This window comes from Protopterus annectens, chromosome 7.part0, assembly GCF_019279795.1.
Source record: "Protopterus annectens isolate FY-2018-M chromosome 7.part0, PAN1.0, whole genome shotgun sequence".
In the NCBI taxonomy this organism is placed as follows: domain Eukaryota; kingdom Metazoa; phylum Chordata; order Ceratodontiformes; family Protopteridae; genus Protopterus; species Protopterus annectens.
The window spans coordinates 1,032,685,993-1,032,699,405 of record NC_056739.1 but is presented as its reverse complement, the minus strand read 5'-3'; positions in this window follow the sequence as shown (position 1 = coordinate 1,032,699,405).

Here is a 13,413-nt window from a genome sequence, read left to right as displayed (position 1 = left end):
TTTTATAGTAAGCATCAAAGAAGAAAGTTCATAGTAATGCTTTTGAACAGAATATAAAAGTTGAACCTATATAGCCTCAGTGTCAAATGGAGCACAAGTACTGGACAACAGCTGCTGGGTTATAAATCAGCTACACATAAGACACTATAACTGTAGTCTGACATGACATAACAAGGTCCTTAAGATCTTGATAACTCAATTATTTCAGGATAAATTTCTTTTAAACCTGTATATGACATGAAGTCACTGGTCCCATACATAGACCCCATCTTATTAAAAATGTAGCAATCAAAACATATTTAAATAATATCTGAGGAAACTCATATTAAGGCCTGAGTTACTTGAAGTATTTGAATAAAGTTAACATTTATCAAATGTGGGTCAAGGGCTATTCTCTTCCAGTTACTATCTAGGTATGTCACCTTTTCAGACAATGTACCTGCTCAAGTTTTCAGATATGATATGAAATGGATCTGTTGATTAATACCCAACATTATTTCAAACAATATCAGCATCAGTGTAGGTTGCTCAACTAATTAAATCTACAAGAAGGGCATCACTACTATAATGAAACCTGCAGAGACTGCTACCTAGACCTAGAATAACAACCCATCCCTGCACCAGCTACTCATATCCAGTTATGCATAATCTTTGCTGATTTTAAATAAAATTTAAACTTATACCCATATTTGGCACACTGTCTAAGCATATTTACTGACTTTTTAACAATTCCTTTGTTGCATACATAGTATTTATCTGAACTGTCTAGTCATGAAGAATTTATCATAATTCTAAACATGTTATACTACATACTAAAAACTAAACATTTACTCACTACTCGCCCAAGATATTGCCCATAGTACAGACAATGACAACCTCTAAACCACCCTAGAATGCTAGATATAAATCATGATGCAGGTGATTATAAAAGACAGGGTATAGACCTAGAGTTTCAAGCATGTCTTGATAGTGGAGTGTTCATTCTGGTAATCCTTTCGTTTAGGAGCCTCTGGGGTCTTTGTAGCTACATTAGGTGCTCAGACATAGTATCCTAAAAGAGTCATTTTATTATTAAACAATTGTGATCATGATAGAGTACAGAGGAATGATAACTTCTTTTGAGCTGGATGACTCACTGGATCAGGTACAGGAATGCCGGACACTTGTTACCACATGCTGGGTTAAGGACAGGGAGGTTTCTATGAAGCTAACTTTTTCAGTCTGTAGCAGGGCGATGTGTATACTGTAAGATTTTATTGACATTTGTTTACTGAAAATTATACTATACTTCTTTGCATTAAGCCCACTTCTAACAAACCACTGAGTTGTGTGGTAGAAACTCTGCATCAGATACTTAGTAAACAACACTCAGCAGCAGTCATTGTACATTTAGGTAGCCATATGTCTTAGTTAGAGACTTGGAGGTCTGTGAAGTAAATGCTGAAGAGAAGGCATGCTGGTATTGAACTATTAAACATATTTTTGCTTTCTGAAAAGACACCTGTTACTTTAAATACATGTCTTCTTATATCAGCCAGTTTGCTATCCATCTTATAACATAAGAGAGTCTATATTTAGGTCTTTGCACTTCCAGCACAGTAAACAGTGACACTGACCTTAGCCAGATGCAGGTACCCTGCATGTACCCCATGGCCACTGCCTGTGCTTCAGTTACTTTTTGAAGTTACTAAATTAAGTAGATATGATCTTGCTTTGAGAAAGCCGTACTGTTGTGGGTCTAAAGCAAACATATATCTTTTGTTATATCAGAACTTAAGTAATCAGATGCAATATGTTCCATAGCTTCACAAATTATTATTGTTAGGATGATGGGTCTATAGTTCCTGACAGTAGCATAGCTACAGCAGGGCTGGAGGGGGCAACTGCCCTGGGTAAGAGTGTTAAGGGTGAGGGTGATAAGCTGACACCAATGTCTCTGTAATGCAATGCAAGCTTTCAAAAGAGACTATATTAGACATTTTGTCACATTACATTGGCTTGCCCTCCCTTCATACCTTATTCCATGGCTTCTTCTTTCAGACTTCAATATTTCAGTATTCAGTTATGCTGTCTGCATATCTCCTTACTATATCTACTGGTTCCTTCCCTTCTTGAGGTGTGCCTGACCCCTTTCCATCCTTCCCGCACTTTTCACACATGCCTTTCCTACCCTTCTGTACCTTTCACCCTCTTGTCCAGTTAATGGGACAAAAAGTATAATTTCCTTCCTCCTCTGAATGTGGTGCTGGGTCATGCATGTGAATGTGGTGCTGGGTCATGCCTGTAAATGTGGTGCTGGGTCATGCATGTGAATGTGGTGCTGGGTCATGCATGTGAATGTGGTGCTGGGTCATGCATGTAAATGTGGTGCTGGGTCATGCATGTGAATGTGGTGCTGGGTCATGCCTGCAAATGTGGTGCTGGGTCATGCATATAAATGTGGTGCTGGGTCAGGCATGGCCACACATGGCTCTGTCTCTTCAATCTTCACTCATTTCTTTCTTTCGTTTTTTTAGCTGAGGTCTAAATGGTGATCTCTGCTGTGGGCAGATATTATTTTATATTACATGATTGAAAGACTTTTTTAATTCAGACAGAGTGAACTGATGCTGTGCCATTAACAGGTATGTAAGCTATGGAGTGCATCATCATGAACCTGCTTAACAAAGGTATAGGCAATCTCCCCACGCAGTTTGGCTTTGTCAAGGGGAGATCCTGTCTGCTGAAGCTGGTTGACTTCTTCGAGGCAGTCACCAAGGCTGTGGATGAAGGTAAGGCATTGCATACAGCCTACCTCGACCTGACCAAGGCCTTTGATACCATTTCCCCACTCGAGTATCATTAATAAACTCACAAAACTAGGCATCAGTTCTTATATCACTAAGTGGGTTGCAAACTGGCTCACAGACAGGACCCAGAGAGTGCAAGTTGTGGATTCCAAGACAGACTGTCGACCAGTCATGAGTGGAGTCCCACAGGGCTCTGTCCTGGGCCTTCTCCTGTTTAGCATCTACTTCTCAGAAGTCCAGGTCAATACAGAGGGACTCTGGCTGACCAAGTAAGCTGATGACTGCAAGCTAGGAGTCATTATTAACTCATCAAGTGATGCAGACATCCTACAAAAGGGCCTAACTGAGACCAATGACTGGTGTCAGAACCACAGCCTTAAGCTTCATGTCAAAAAATGCGTTATCATTCCCTTTGCAAAAAACTCAGTTCCCACTAATTACCACATTGATGGGAGCCCACTGAACACTGAAGGGGTCATAAGAGACCTGGTCATCCAGTTTGACAGCAACCTCACCTTTGACCACCACATTGCCACTGTGGTCAGAAAGTCCTTCTATGTGGCACATCTCATAACCAAAGGTTTCACATCCAGGAAGAAAGAGGTCATCATCCCTCTCTACTCATCCCTTATTAGACCAACCATTGGATATAATGTCCTGTTTGGCATGTACCTGACCAGGCACCTGCAACAGCTGGAGAGGCCACAAAAGTACTTCACAAAAAGAATCCTAGGCCTTAAACACATGTCCTACATGGACAGACTCAAGAAACGTCAGCTGTTCTCCATCTCTTATCATCTACTCAGAGGTGATCTCTGCTTGACTTACAAAGCCATGCCTGACCCAGCCCTACTTGAAATGCTACACCTAAAGAAATCCCAATCCCCCACGCCACATGATCCAGAGATCACAACCTCATTACCACAATCAACAGAACATGCTGGAGAGACAGGTTCATCTCCCAAAGACTGCTCATACTCTGGAATAAGCTTCCCATTCATGTCAAGCAGAGCAACTCACTGACCCTCTTCAAGAGGGATCTCAATGAGTGGATGGGTAACAGAAAGTTCACCCCAGGGTTCACTCCAGTTGCCCTACTGGATAGAGGCATTGTGAACTAACATCAGGTGGCACAATGCCAGGGCAATTTTTTTGGGCCTAGGCTTGTAAAGGCTCTATGGTCATTAGCCTCGTACACACCTATGAACAGGGGTGATGAAAGAAAGGTTTTGGCAAAAACTATTTTAAATGCTGGCAAAGATCATAGCTTTAGATTCTTGGTTTTGCAAATAATTGAGAAGGGCATTAAGCTGATTGATCATAATAATAAAACAGAAAATGAAGAAATAAAATGAATTGTTACATTCCAAGCTGATAAATTCTATGGGTTAAATGATGTGATTACACTTAAATCTTTCCATAAGGATTGTCCTTTACTTTACAAATAGTGAGTTTTAACAGCATATAGCTTTCATTAAACACATTAGTGAAGCTTTACCTTTAATGAATGAATCATGTGACAATTTTGGTTTATGAACAAAAGGAAATAAAAATCAACCACACATAACCAAAAATCACTTCCAGTGGTGCAAGGGATAGACGAGATGCATTTAAGCGTAGTCAATTTTAATATCCGCTTTCATACAAAACTTCTTTAGAACTCAAACCAAAAGTTAAAAGCAATCACTTAAATAACCTTAACAAATGGATTCATTAATTAAACAGTGATTCAACAAAACCTAGCCATAAAATGATTAACCCTTAAATTTCCTATCTTTTAAAAAGCAGTTTATAAGTTCATTCAAACCGGTGCAGTATCAGTATATAATTTAATCTCAATAACTTAATCATACAACCTCTCTCTTTTCCACCTGTTTTTTAAAATCACCACCTCTTTTTTCAATATAAATCTGTTGTAAAACAGGATAACTGATTTTTTTTTAAATTCTTGTAAACAATGGGGTGCTTCAACATGACATTATTTGTACTACATTGCTTTATAGCATATAGATGTTCTTTCATCCTGTCCCTTAAACATCTTGTTGACATACCAACATAAAATGAGTCTCATCCTGAACATAACTCAATATAAATTCCCCCATAGATCCACAGTTATACTTGTGTTGGAAATCTATAGTATAAGGTAAATATGACAATAAAACGTATGGACCTTCATGAATGTACCTTCAAACAGAACTATTACATTTGTAGGTCACTTTTGCTTTGTTAGTCAAAGATGGTACCACTTTTGTATCAGTTTTTCCTAATAAATATTTAATGCTAACTTCCTTCTTATTAACAAACAATCTCTCATGCCCTAAAACTTAAGTCCTTATTCCCTTTAATAATTCTCCAAATGTTGTAAATAATATTTTTGATGTTGAAAGTGTCAACTGACATATCTAAAGCACAGCATGGAATATTATGATGATTCATTTTGTCCTGGTCCACTTCAATAAACACACAACACCGAATAACATTTGAAAACCTTTATTAAACTTCCATACACATGATTGTTGACCAATAATTATAAATTTCAACCAAAACATGTCACAGGTAAAAATAACATCCATGAAAGAAAACATAAAATAACCACAAAGGGCAGCATAACCACTCACCCTTGATAAGCAGCTCACGTACCTTTGCACTAACAAGGAAGCGTTATCCCACTCACCTTCAATTTATTGAATTACACACTATCCACATAAGCAGCTCTGCTTGCCTATTAACTTATCCAACAGAGCAACTGCTCACTTTCCTTCCCAACTTATTGATTTGCACATCCAACACCAGAGGGGGAAGAGAAGAGGGCAAGCCTGCCCCTCTTCTCTGCCCACCAGCCTGACCAGGCTGTTCCCCCTCTCACTGATCAAATTCCCCTAAAACCTAAAACTCATGAAAGGCATAAAGCCAAACATCATTCGGTAAACACAATCTTGCCTAACCAGACTGCCTCCATGCTGTCACCTCTCAATCCCCATTCCAGCAAAACTATTCAGTTACCTAAACAGCTAAACAGAACATCGATCTCCCTCCAATGCTCAAATAACCACACTCAAAAGCCTAAAATACTCATGCACTTGTAACCCAGCTACCATACCAATAAAAATGCATTTATTTTTTAATTACTCTCAGAATCCATACCCCAACTAAACAAGCAAATGCTAAGCCCATTGCCACTTGAAACCATGCAAAGGTAATAGCATACCCTCCTGACATTTTGCAGCCTGTTTACTGCCAAATGAAATAATAACCACATAAAATCACATTCAAATCCCATTTAAGAGTAATCTTGCCATCACACCAATATCCATGTAAACATGTTGGTTACACCACCATACAAGGCCTTTACCAGTACAACCTCAAATGTACTACAAACCATAAAACAAGCCAAGAAAACTAACCAATACAATGTACACCAACTTGAAATGCCCACTGACACCAAACACCCAGGTGAGTGAGTAGCCCTCACTGTCCAAAAATGTGGTAAAATAATCCAAACCTACTTCCCGTAAAACTGCAGTAACTTGAAGCTAAATCCTCCTATACACAACATATCACCTAGCTCGCAAGCCCAATCCAACTTATTAAATGCAACCCATTAATCCCAACCAAGATAATACCCCCTTTACCAAATCTCTCCTATAACAAGCCCCTGAATCCTGCTGCAAACATGTAATCCTAGCCATCCTGACATGCCTCAACTAACCTAATATCATCTTTAACAATAACCATAACTTGGTATGCTACTCTGGTAATCTGCCCACCTGACCCATTCCAAGGAAAACCCCAACTACCAACACGACCATGGGAAATTTAACCCTGATGCTTCACGCAGCTGATAAGATAACAAAAACAACACCCAGAATAGGCATTACCTTACGACTGGAGTAAAAAAAAAAAAAAAAAAAAAAAACAAACACAACAATGAACAGAAAACACCATATACAGCTGTACTGCTGAAAATCCATGACCTCCTTTCTTAATGCTCCATCAGCCGATACATTCCTCAGCATCCTCTCTCACCTGTCAAGTGCAAATTCCTTCAGACCACCAAAATAATGCCTGCTCAGCACATTCCCATCTGTGGCCTCCATGACATCTGTAATGAAAAAACTGTAAATACTCCACACATGCAAAATCAATATTTAATGACATTATGCACTACCAAGGGCATAGCTTTTCCATCAGCTGTAAGAAATGCTCGCAATACTGAACACAAAACCCCCATGCAACTTAACAATGTCTTAGTAAAACATTCCCCATAAAGTTTTTTCCTAGCACCCACCTTCATGATACGACTGATACCCATGAGACATAAAATTTCATAGCCTCGAAAGACCTCTTCGGTAAATAAAACTATCACTTTTAGCCATCCCATGAGGTTTCTCAACAAAATTGTTACCCAATAATTGGAGCAGGGAAAGTTAAAACCACAAAGTGTGACAACAAAATGCCAATCCCCATGACCAACCCTATCCATCCACCACAAGGACATTGAAACACAACACTACCTTGCATCTACAATAATAACAAAAATGCCTCCTTAACCTACTACCAAACAATCTAGATGAGTGAATAAACTCACCCTAGAGCTCTAGTCCCATCTCTCGAAGGATGTAAGCAGTATGTTGAAATAAATATCAATCTTGGCTAATCTACAAAACCCTACACCATTAATCTCATAGATTCCTCTGCTCCTATGATGGTTATAATTATACTTTACCTGTAAACCCCAACATCCTTATAAACAACCCCCCACATCATCTTGCCCCAAACATACTTCCCCCTACACCCCCTGGTGCCCACTCCAATAGTCAAAACCGTGCAATAAAATACATTACCTTTCAAAAGCACTTCATCAGGGCACTGACCACTGTTGGACCATCTCTGACCTTCTTGTGCCCCATCCAAATGACTGTGCCATCCATTAAAACAGCCTCCATCACACCAACTCCTCTTCCTTCAGGTCACCAACTGCAGCCCCCTTAATTCCTCATCTCTGAAATCTGTAAAAGAAAACAAATTAAACACCTTGCCTTTACAAAACTAGAAACAACAATGAATCTCAGGCCTGACAGCATGTGTCTAGTTAGCAAACATCTTCTCACCATGATCTCTCTTACGCTGGCTACCTTATCCCCTGTCAAATACAAGAACCCCAAATGTCATCACAGATGTAAATCAGCCATGATTTGCTAAGGAGCCACCCTTTATGAAAGCTAGACCAAAACCATCACAAAGATCTGTGCATTCTGTAAAATCTGAGGAGGAGAAAAGGTAGGACCCACTACCCTGACCCCCTTCAACAGAAATCAGCAGCTGAACTACATGCTGTGTACCCAACTAACCCCACTGTCAATCCAGACACCCCATCCCCAACAAAATCCACCCCTCCCTGACCACGGAGCAAGGACCCGTCCTACCCTCTCCTTTCCCTTTCCTGCCCATACCTGGCTTCAAACCCACATGCCATAAAATGCATGCAAACACAACCTGTTATCTCTCTCCCTCAATCTCAAGAGCAATAAACATGGCCAAAAAACACCCACAAGGGAGGCAACCTACATCCATTGCCCTTAAAAACTCAAAACTAAAAATGCAGAAGATCCCAAAGCAGCATAAGTCCTGGCCTGGCATGCCATCCTCACTAAAATGTCCACCCCCTCTTCCGGGACTTTCCCAGCCACAATTATATGATAATGTACACAAATATGAAGCCACAATCTACCTCCCTGTACCATGCCACAATTGTATGATAATGTACACAAATATGAGGCCACAATCTACCTCCCTGTACCATGCCACAATTGTATGATAATGTACACAAATATGAGGCCACAATCTACCTCCCTGTACCATGCCACAATTGTATGATAATGTACACAAATATGAGGCCACAATCTACCTCCCTGTACCATGCTACAGTTGCATGATAATGTACACAAATATGAGGTCACAATCTACCTCCCTGTACTATGCCACAATTGTATGATAATGTACACAAATATGAGGCCACAATCTACCTCCCTGTACCATGCCACAGTTGTATGATAATGTACACAAATATGAGGCCACAATTACCTCCCTGTACCATACCTAGAGAAATTGCTTATTATTACCCTTAACCTTCAAACTTAAAAAATTTGACAGTGATCTGCCAGGACACAGTCAGGAAAAGTGAAGCAAATGCGAAGGGAAACTTAAAGTCCTACCATGTGGAGACAAAGGCTCAATGCATACCTCTCAATCACTTAGAAGGAATAAGCCCCCCCAATCCGAAAAGCATGCCACCCCCCCATAACCAATAGTGTCTAATTGAACATGCTAGATGACAGTTTCCAATGCCCCTACCTAAAGACTCCAGGGGAGCCTAGAAAGTAACAGTTACCAAATCACCCCCAAAACTAACAACACACACCCATGTCAACAAACATCACTTCCTGGCCATCCCCTCATTGCTACATCTGATGCAAACCAACATGTTTCCTTCCAGCATTCTCACAAAAGTCTGAACTCAAAATCTGTCATCACTACCGAACTAACACATGTACCAGAACCAGCATGCAGTTCAATGGTACTGCAAAGCTTTACACATAGAATTACTAATTAAGATATTCTGATTAAGCAAGTCATGTGAAAAAGCCATCAATAAAGCGTGACTGGTACAGGTTAGCAGTAGCAAGAATTTACTGAATGGTAGGAAGTCTAAATAAAGAAAAAACACCAATAATGCATGCAACAACAAACCCTTTCTACTGAGCACTGGATCAGCCCATCAAGCACCATGCATCCAGGACCCAACAGCCAGTCATATATATGTATATATAGTTTTACTAATATCAGTCTCCCCTTACCAGACATTCTTTTTTTTGTTTGTTTGGAATAATCTTCTGTGCTCCGAGGCAGGTACCTCTCAACCTCTTAGTCTAAGAAATCTGGACAAAGCCATGAAAAGTGGTACAACTAGAGACACATTTAAAAAATATTACTCTTACAAACTTAGAAAGTTGACAGAATAACAGGTTTTTGCATTAGCATTAATTTTCTGGAGAGTATGAAGTCTAAAACTCAAATGACTGTCATTATTTTCTAACTTCAGTCTTTAATGATTTGCCACTAATTTGCCAGAAAACCACAATTTTATGAAAAACGGAAAGAAACATAAGGCAAAAATCTGGACATACTGCGAAAATCTGTCCATTTGAGAGGTAATCACTCTTGCCATTCCCCAAAGGCTAACCCACCCACCGTACATGCACGGAAGCAGCTGTTCCTCACCAGTACCTCAAATCCCGCAAAATTACTGCTTTACCTTTAAATTGTTGAACCCAATATGGGCAAAATGGCTTCCGCGACTTCCGAAGTGCGAACGTCTCCAACGTCGAATTCCTCATAAGCGAACGGCAAAACCTCGCCCCTTTTTAACCCATGGTAGCACTGGTGTGGAGGTGTGGCACGGCCGGAAATGTCAAAATTCAACATATTTTCGACATTTAAAATTTTTCGTAGTTTCGGTTAGCTTAAATGAGTCCATTAAGTGGCTGGTCGATCATGTGTGATCGACGATATAAAGGTACACCGAAATTACCACTGAACCAACTACTACAAAAGCAATCCCAGGAGTCAGCACCTCTCCACTGCAAGCCTTGCCAGCCCACTGGCTGAGCACTGTACCCACCACAAAAATTCTGCACAGCATTCTGAAGCACCAGACCTGCCCTGCTGCACAAGCACAAATGTCTGTGGAAGACAGGGCCCATGGCAAGAACCCATGCTGTCCCAATAACTCCCGCCACCAAAAGCTGGGCAATGCCGCACCCCCACCAACAACAAACCAACTGAGGGATAAAACCAGCACAATCCTGCACAAAAGCTGTGCAAGCTGTACTATGACTCAGCAACACCAATGACAAACCAGGAGGAAAGCCATCCTGACACCACCAACACAATCACGCACCACCATGCTCAACCTGAACCAAACAAAACAGCACCATTAAAACCAAGTAATAAGCACAATCCTGCACAACAGCAAACAACGCCAACTCCCAACACTGCAACCCTGCTCCCAGGTGGTGACTGCCCAGAGCAGCAAACCCCCACTCCACTGCTTTAACCCCTCATCTTCATGCAATCATGGGCAGGGCAGAACCCAAACACCAAGACTAGGACACAACATTCGCATCACCAGACAACCACCAACAGAGCAGCCTGCAAGAGCAGCCAAAAGGCAACTCAGAAAACCCCACAAAATGAAACTCTCATACTCAAGAATGGCCTCCATATGAGCACCACACCAGATCCTATTACAAAGGAGATCCTCCAACAATCTTGCAGCTCCACAGCAAAACAGTCCTCAGCCAAACTGTGCCCTCTCCAGACAACTGCAGCCCTCCACTTGTATAACACTGCAGATGCATTATTTTTGTCAAAAAGCAATCTTTCCCCTTTTAACATTTCTGCTTGCTGTCAAAGCATGCCCCCAAAAAAACATCAAAACGAAAATGCTCAGGCAAACAGTTGCAAGCAAATGTCCACAAGGAGCAATCATTCCCTACAATGATCATGTGAGAAGCGAGGCAACAGACCTTGTTTTCTCCCCCCCTTTTTTTTATATAGCTGAATTGCGTCTTGAGAAATTACTGCACATGTGTGCTAACACTAATCCTGTACCTTGCACGAAACCCGCGGAAAAAACCTCGCAGCTCAAGCTGAAGAGACAGAGCAGAACAGCCGCGGCACCATGGGAAAACAATCATACCTCCAGGAATCAGGAGGATCCAAAAGAGTGCATGCCCTGACCACTCAACTGAATGATAAAAAAGTAAGCTTCACTGCCCACTCAGTCAAAACAGCTCTGCCAATGCCCTTAACAATAAGCTACAACCAAACCATGCCCTGCAGCAGAGAATGACCAAACGAGACCAACTTTATTATTATTATTTTTTTTTCTTTCTTGCTCCAGAAGCTTGTTGTACTACACCACTCAACAACCTACAGCTCTTGGGAACAAAATAACATTCACAAACTGATATGACAGCAACCCCCCCAGCCCTAAAGCACTCCAGGACAAGTGAACCAAACAACTGACTGGCATGCAACTCACTACTACCTTCCATCACAGCTGCTCTACTCCCACTTCAAAACAAATCAGCCATGGAAAGAGAGAGAGAAAGAGAGAGAGGAAAAAAAAAAAGTACATGTAACACCCACCATCACGAACCACCCTTAGCCCGAGGCCTACCTGTTCTCCTAGAATACCAATAACTAGACTGTCTTGGACATGAACTTGCCTTAGCAAGTTCACGCCAAAAATGTGACTCACACCTCACTTACACTTGATAAAACCCCCTAAGCCCCTCCCTACCCTAACATCATTTCATCCTAAACATCCTTCCATCCCATTTAACCCTATCCTCCCCTTATTCTCTTAATTCCTGCTAACCTATGTATCTAGCTCCATTTGAAGATGGCCCAGGACAAAATGGCCTGTTACAAACCTCATTAGTACCTCTCTTACGTTTATCAACAAATGCTTGATGAAAAATAGGAGCTTTTGGTTTATGGCTTTATGCTTTAGGCAATTTGTAAATGCATTAAGAATTAAGTACTGATCTAGATATGTTCTTAATGTGATGTCCATTGTGATAAACCTTTTATATTATGGTGACAAGGTCAATATATATCTTTACTATCTGAATGTAAGTGTATTTCACGGAATTAAGACATTCTTTAGTATAAAGCAAGTCACATTTAGAGCATTTAAATTGGACTGTTTTTATTGAAATAACTTTTTAAGTATGATCTTTTGCTTTTCATCATTATTTTGGCAGTATTATTTAGTCCACATGAAATCAAGATAATAGTTGCAATATTTAATAGAAAAGACAGTTTACATGAATATTTTTGATATGACAATGAACAGTAGTAATAGAAGGACCTCAGTTTAATGAGTGTTTTGCTTTATTTATATTGTGTGTTTTTATGCAATGTTTTACAAGGTTTTTAGTTATATTTTGTAAAAAGTATTATTATGAAAGTGATTCATTGTATTAGGAAGATGTGTTTGTATGGAGAGCTTTGATTGGTTCTCTAGTATTTTAAATGTCTGGAATTAAAAAGGTACACTATGTCTGATGAAGCATTAAGGAAGATGTGAAAATGCTTACATTTTCAATAAAAGTCTGTTGCTGTGTTTGCAGCCTCTCCATTTAATTTTAACAGTTTATTCTAATATATGTATATGTGTGAGCTGGTTCTGCTTGCTCAGTGGAACAGTTGTTCACTTTACTATTATAAAGTGCAAGGAATTATTAACAAAATTCAACTAAGACTGTTCATCTAGGAAGTCCGGCAGTAGAGAAATTAATCACTGTTCATCACTTATTATTCATAGTTTCACATTTGTGTTTGTATTTTTATAACTGAGACCCTGCATGTTATTGAGGGGTACGGTGTGAAATACCATAGTGGGAAATGGGGAACTGTACCCATCAATGTCCATTTATATTGCACTGTATCTGATATATTGCTAATTGCTTGTTAGTTATTATAAACATTACTAATATTTCCATATGCACTTAATATTTTAAAAAACAACTGACTTACAGACTGTTGCATGACA